This window comes from Taudactylus pleione, unplaced genomic scaffold (genome assembly GCF_031769625.1).
Source record: "Taudactylus pleione unplaced genomic scaffold, aTauple2 ptg001598l, whole genome shotgun sequence".
In the NCBI taxonomy this organism is placed as follows: Eukaryota; Metazoa; Chordata; class Amphibia; order Anura; family Myobatrachidae; genus Taudactylus; species Taudactylus pleione.
In genome coordinates this window covers 570,786-578,015 of record NW_028285995.1, presented here as the reverse complement: position 1 = coordinate 578,015, position 7,230 = coordinate 570,786, and positions in this window count along the sequence as shown.

The window sequence follows — 7,230 nt, the reverse complement described above, 5'->3', positions numbered from 1 at the left end:
CTAAAGGAGGGTTAGGGGGTACAATAGAGTTAGTTATACTTACCTTTTTTTTGCTGTCGGGATCTTCACCCCTGCCGGGCTTCTGCTGTCGTGATTTGAATCATGCGGCTGGCGGTATTACATACTGATTCCTCCTCAAGACCCCAAACAGTTCATGTTTTCCAGGTCACCTATAGATTTTTAAATTGTAAGAGTTGGTCACACTGTACAGTGAGGTGCGGTGACGTAAATGCCTGGGGAGGCAATGGCTAGTATTTAAAGCCAGATTTACATAGATAGATATATGAATTAGAGGGTTAATTTGGGCATTATACAAAGGTGCATTAGTATAGTGCTGGAAATTTGGTATGTTTTGATCAGGGATGTGTGGAAAATGTAGACAGGGGAGGCAGTGCCTCACCTGCCGCCATACACTTTTTACTCCAGAGTTTTGACTATAATAATGATTAGAATAATACGAGAAGATATGTATAATATTTCATTAAAAATTTTCTTATAATTTTTATAGTTAAATCTCTGGAGTATACCTAAGTATGACAGGAAAGGCTCTGCCCCACCTGACCGCACATCACTGGTCATACACCTGTGCACCTGCTAGGTGGTCTGGAACATGTGACCTGCTAGGGGTCCTGAGGACCGGGGTTGAGAAACACCAGACAAGTTAATACAGTCGCTGTAGCTGGGCACAGGTGTATGGCCAACTGTCACGTTTTAAAGATCCAAAGATGACCTGGAAAACATGGGGGCGATGTACTAAAGCCTCCGAGAGTGATAATGTATCAACCAGTCAGCTCCTAACTGACAGTTTACAAGCTGTGTTTTGAAAAATGACAGTTAGGAGCTGATTGGTTGGTACTGTGTTACTCTCCACTTTATCACTCTCCAAGAAGTCTGTTTACTAAGCTTTGTTAGGAGGTTAAGTGAACGCACATGAGGCACCAGCCAATCAGCTCCTAACTGCCATTTTTCAAACACAGCCTGTGACATGATAGTTAGGAGCTGATTGGCTGGTACCTTAACACCGTTCACTTTATCGCAGATTAGTAGGTCCAGCCCCTGTCTTCACCCTCCTGCTTCTCTTACCTAGGCTTCTCCCGGGAAGAGAAAATAAAAAAGTATGCCCCAAGGCTTTAGTCCATTTCCCCTGAACTGTTTAAAGTCCTGAGCACAGTGGGCCTGATTCAGACCCGGTCGCAAGCGCTGAGCGCTCGCAACCGGGTTGATGGTGGCCCCCAGCGCATGCGCACGACGGAGCCGGCTCCGTCGTGCTCATGCGCGAGACCCGGATAGCGACGGGCAATCCGTCGCTCCGGGTCTCGTACCAAAGGAGGCGTGCTGTCGATGTTGAGTGCAGCACGCCCCCTTTGGTGGGCGGGCCGGGGGAGTGGCTGCCCAAACGGAGGCGTTCCCATGTGAACGCCTCCGTTTGGGTCCAGCCCCACTGACATCACGAGTGATGTCAGTGGGAGAGATTTCGGCTCTGTTAGAGCCGAAATCTCTCTGGGGCTTGCGGCAACGAGACCCTACCACAAGGGTCTCGTCGCAAGCCCGATGGTCGCGATGGTCTTGACCATCGCGACCATCTTCCTGGCCGCTCGCTACAGCTATGGGTGTTCATAAATTCAGCGGGACGGCCCTGATTCACAGCTATTAGTATGGTGGCCAATGAGATCTGATGTAATATTTGTAGGTGGGAAGTTTAGATTATTTATTCATCGGTTCTTCGTAGCACTTATGTCAGACACTTTTATATTGAGATGCAAACCGCACAGTGAGGCTGATCCTGAGACGCAGGCAAAGTGGCTGTTGTTGTGAGCAACCGTGGAAGCCGGATTTACTACTTTATACTAATGCGAGAGTCCACAGGGCTATTGCGAGGGCTCATGCATCTGCAAGCAGAAGCCTGCCTCGCTGCACCATCATCATCAGAATCTGCACGTGTGCCAGCCCCATGCTACGTGCAAGAGACCCGTCAGACGCAGGCTTCCCTTCCCCGTGCGCGGGACACAGAATTGCACAGAATTTCTGATTTACGCCCAAAGGGCAGGTACAGTTCCGTGCGCTCGCAAAATTGGTGCCCCAAAATGTCCAATTTCACAGAAATGTCAGATCCGACCGTGTTCCGTTTGACTCAGAATTGAACCAACATACACAAAAATATGTAAATTCGCATCTGCGCAAGCGCTGTGTGCAAAAACTCGCCATTTGCGCCCATGCACAGAGATTCAACTCACAATCAGGCCCAGTAACTCTCAACAATCACTTTTGCAATTGCAAGAGACGTCCCCAAATCAGATTCAGGGGTGGGGCTTAGTGGGCCTCCGGGAGGCAGGGCTAAGCTCCCGCCATCCAGTAGAAGAAAGGAAAACATCGGGTCACAGTCTACCATCGTTGGTGGAGAACCATAGGATCCCTGCCATCGATGGCAAAAACATCAACCATTGTTAGTTCACCATTGATGGTTGACAGGCATCCCCAAGCCATAGTATCAGGGTAAAGACAGATAAATTGGTTTGGATTCATTACTAATATTAAATGGTGCTCCAACCAATCAGCTCCTAACTGTCATGTGTTTGAAAAATGACAGTTAGGAGCTGGCTGGCTGGAGCACCATTCAAGATAAGTAAGGGGTGATAAGAATATTACTCGTTGATAAATCTGGGCCTCACTGTTTAACATTTTGCTGCCATCTACTGGCCTTGTCTAGAATGTATGTTTTTATTATTATAATGATGATGATAATAATGATTATTATTATTATCATCATCTTTTATCCATATCTAGGCTTGCCATATCATCCCTTTAATTCGGGATACATATTAAATACACAGGGTCTGTGGCTGGCTGACTTCAAGTTTCCATTTCACCTTGTTTTAATCAGCCACAGAACCTGTGTAATTCACGTGTCCAGAATTAAAGGGATGATAGGGCAAGCCTAACAATACGGCACCACCAAGTGCCCATTCCAGCATACAGAGAACATGACAGTTATACATACAAAACAATACGATAAAAAAATGATCATACAGACATTAGTGGGGGGGGGGGGAATGAAACAGCCATATATTATACAATGAAGTAATTGAATAACCCTGTGCTCTGCGGAGGGCGAACAGGGTAACTATTGGTAGAACACAGGGGACAAAGATTGTGCAGGGTAAAAGAACCAAGAGAGTGGAGAGTGAAATCAGTGAATATGTTTTATAATTGCAAATATTTTCTTTTTCCCTCTGATTGCCAGGTGCAGTGTTATCTGTATGTTGTTGGTGAGCAGTCAGTTGTTACCCGCATTTCTTTACTATGAACCATGCACATAAACTGTGGGAAACTACCATTAAAGCAAAATAAATTGGTTATATGACTTGGTCTGATTCAAAGATGGACATTAATGCCATCGCAGCTGCGATCCTGTACCCACCTTCTGTGCGAACATATGCAAATGTTCGCAGACGCCCAGGAGTCTATTGAGACGCCCACCTGCGGCTTTGCAAATCTGCGCAGTTTTGGTCGCAGGTCATTGGATTAGTGGCTATGGTCGCACAGAATGACTGCGGGAACTGAGACGCCGGAGCCATTTTTATAGCGCACGGAATCACAGAGGCAGGCCCCGTGGACATGACACGCCTGCAGGTTTTTTTTTGCCACCACTCCCTATTACCGCTCCAAAATGCTCCCTGCCTGACAATCACACTGCGAGTAAAAGTAGTAATGTACCTTGACACATGCGCAGTTCACGATAATCGCAGAACAGCATACATATGGACACTGCGTCCATCTCTAAGTCACGTCCTCAGTTTCATATCAAGCCTGTTACTGTTATACAAGTATCCAGAGCCAGTAGCGAGGTCTCTCTGCACCCCAGGCAAAGATTCAGCCTAGGGCGCCCCCCACCACATTAGGGGGATGGAGGTGGCCACTGGATGGACTGTGGTGAATTCCCGCACCCCCGGAAGAGTATCCACTTCTCCCACATCCCGCCCAATTCCTAGTGAACTAGGCAGGATGGGGAGATAAATGCCGGGAATCACGGGTCCATATGGAGGGGGCGGAGCTAAATGGCGCAAAACCACGTCCCCTTGTCATGCTCCCGCGATTCGCGTCAATTTGCCATAACGGAGTCAAGGCCTTATGTAGTAAGCCGGTCCTGCCCTCCTAAGCGGTCACCAGTGTCTGCTCCCCGGGCATCTCCCTGGAAGCAATTAAGTAAAGTAGGTAAGTGTGCCTGCTCCTCATCTCTGAGAGGAAGAGGAGGAGCTAAGGCAGGGGTGGGGAACCTTTTTTCCGCCAAGGGCCATTTTGATTTTTAGAAAATCATTCGGGCCCATACAAAATTATTAACCTAAAATTTGCCTCCTATATTTGGTTAAAAACGTTATTAACTCACCCTTAATGCGATGGCTGTAAGTAACTGCTTCTCTTTGGTATGTTGCCAGGCAGAGTCTGGAGGGGCAGTCCCTATGGATGTGTGACAGGCAGAGTCTGGAGGGGCAGTCCCTATGGATGTGTGACAGGCAGAGTCTGGAGGGGCAGTCCCTATGGATGTGTGACAGGCAGAGTCTGGAGGGGCAGTCCCTATGGATGTGTGACAGGCAGAGTCTGGAGGGGCAGTCCCTATGGATGTGTGACAGGCAGAGTCTGGAGGGGCAGTCCCTATGGATGTGTGACAGGCAGAGTCTGGAGGGGCAGTCCCTATGGATGTGTGACAGGCAGAGTCTGGAGGGGCAGTCCCTATGGATGTGTGACAGGCCGATTGATAAGGCAGCCCTGGGGTCCTCTCAGTCCTAACCAGCATGATGACAACACTGACTGTACACACCCCCTGCTGTGCCACCACTGCCTGCTTCCCCGCGCTGTTAGGGTGAGACCCTGCGCGCCCCTACACTAATCAGCTCAATGGCAGCCATATGACAGCCCTGATTCCTCCCCCCTTGTGCGCTGCCTGCCTGTCGCCGCTGATGGGGTGAGAGCCCTGCATGCCACTCAATGACAGCCCTGACACACTGATCCCCCCCTGTGCTACCTGCCACCGCTGATAGGGAGAGAGCCCCTGCACTAATCCGCCCGATGACAGCCCTGACACCCTCCAACACTGCGCTACCTCCCGCCGCTGATAGCCGATGACATTCCTGACACACACACCCTCCGCTGTGTTACCTGCTGCCGCTGATAGCCGTTGACAGCCCTGACACACACCCTCCCCCTGCTGTGCTACCTCCCGCCGCTGATAGCCGATGACAGCCCTGACACCCTCCCCCTGCTATGCTACCTCCTGCCGCTGGTAGCCGATGACAGCCCTGACACACACACCCTCCCCCTGCTGTGCTTCCTGCCGCCGCTGATAGCGCAGCGGGGGGAAGGGGTGTGTCACGGCTGTCATCGGCTATCAGCGGTGGGAGGTAGCACAGCAGGGGGAGGGTGTCAGGGCTGTCATCGGCTATCAGCGGCGGGAGGTAGCACAGCAGGGGGAGGGTGTGTGTGTCAGGGCTGTCATCGGCTACCAGCGGCAGGAGGTAGCACAGCGGGGGGAGGGTGTCAGGGCTGTCATCGGCTATCAGCCGCCGATGACAAACCTGACATCTCCTCTCCCCCGCTGCGCTACCTGCCGCCGATGACAATCCTGACATCCCCGCTCTCCCGCTGCGCTACCTGCCGACGCTACACTACGCTGATTCTGCTGCCGCCGCTGACAGCCGGCCGGGCCGGATAATTTCTCCTTGCGGGCCGTATACGGCCCGCGGGCCGGAGGTTCCCCACCCTTGAGCTAAGGGAAAGACAGAGGAGGCCAGTGGGCGGGCGCCACAGCAAGCACACGTCAGCGCTGACAGGCAGCCCGGGCGGACGCTGCAGCTGCGGGGAGAAAGGAGACCAGTGTGCGGCGCTGTTGGTGCACACTGTCACAGTGACTGACAGGGGTGGCTAGACCAGCACCGCGGCCGCCACAAGACCATCACAGACAGCCATAGCACAATGTTATAACATATTTGAGTTATCGTCGGCGTGCAGCGCCCTCCAGTGGCCGGTGCCCCTAGCCATCTGCCTAAAACTGCCTAATGGTGGCCCGGCCCGGCCAGTACCCCTATGTCATTTTGCATTTTGAAAGAAACACAGAAGTTAGAGTTTACTTGACTTGCTGCTTTAGATACAGCGATACAGAGGGATATTTTATTTATTGGCTTATGATACAAGGACAATCTCTATACCGCAGGACAGCAGGAGGAAATTGTGTCCTCTTCCCAAGAAGTTGGTAAAGAGGAGAAATGAATGAAAAAAGAAAAATGATTGGCTCTCATATCTCATGCAAGGGGCATAGAATATTGTATCTATCAACCCTTACCAGGTACTTTAGCGGGCAACATCATCACACAACCTTTAGTACTGGCACCCTACTCAGCCACCCAATAAATGATGGGGAAATTAAAAAATTACCCCACCTTACCCCAAACTTACCTACTCTCCTGGAAGGTGTGATTTTTCGGGTAGTCCCCCGCAACTCCGAAAAAAGTGGGCAGATCTCTTGCATCCCGACCCACTACCTAGTGAAGTGTGCAAGATGGGGAATTAATACCAGGAATCGGGTATCTGTGGATATCCATGCAAATCACAATATTTAACCCCACATTTTGCAGCATTAAGCCACAATGGGGACGGGACCTAATAACGAAAACAGCCTGACCCCATACCCAAAGAGGTGCATCTCGGCTTCTCTCGGAGAGAGGAATTGACAAGTAGACAAGTATACCTTACCTTTCTGCTGTTTAATCCAGACTCGACCCTGTGAGGTGTGAGGATAGGCAGGCCTTACCTGGTGAGATGTGAGGATAGACAGGCCCTAGTGAGTGAAGTTTGAGCATGAGCAGGCCCTACCAGGTGAGATGCGTGAATGGACATGCCCTAAGAGGCGAGGTGTGAAGATGGGCAGGTGCTATGATGTGAGGAAGGGCAAGCCCTATCAGGTGAGGTGTGAAGATCGGCAGGCCCAACCAGGTGAGGTGTGAAGATGGGCAGGTACTATGGTGGGATTGGGTACGGGATTCTGACACTTGGAATCCCAGCAGTCAAAATCCCAATGCCATCATCCCGCCGGATACTGACCTGTCGGTCGTTATCGTAACGATCCCCCTTTCCCTACACCTAACCCTCCATTCCTGGTGCCTAAACCTAACCTCTCCACCTAGTGCCTAAACCTAACCTCCCCTTCCCTGCACCCTAAACCTAACCCTCTCAGTTTAG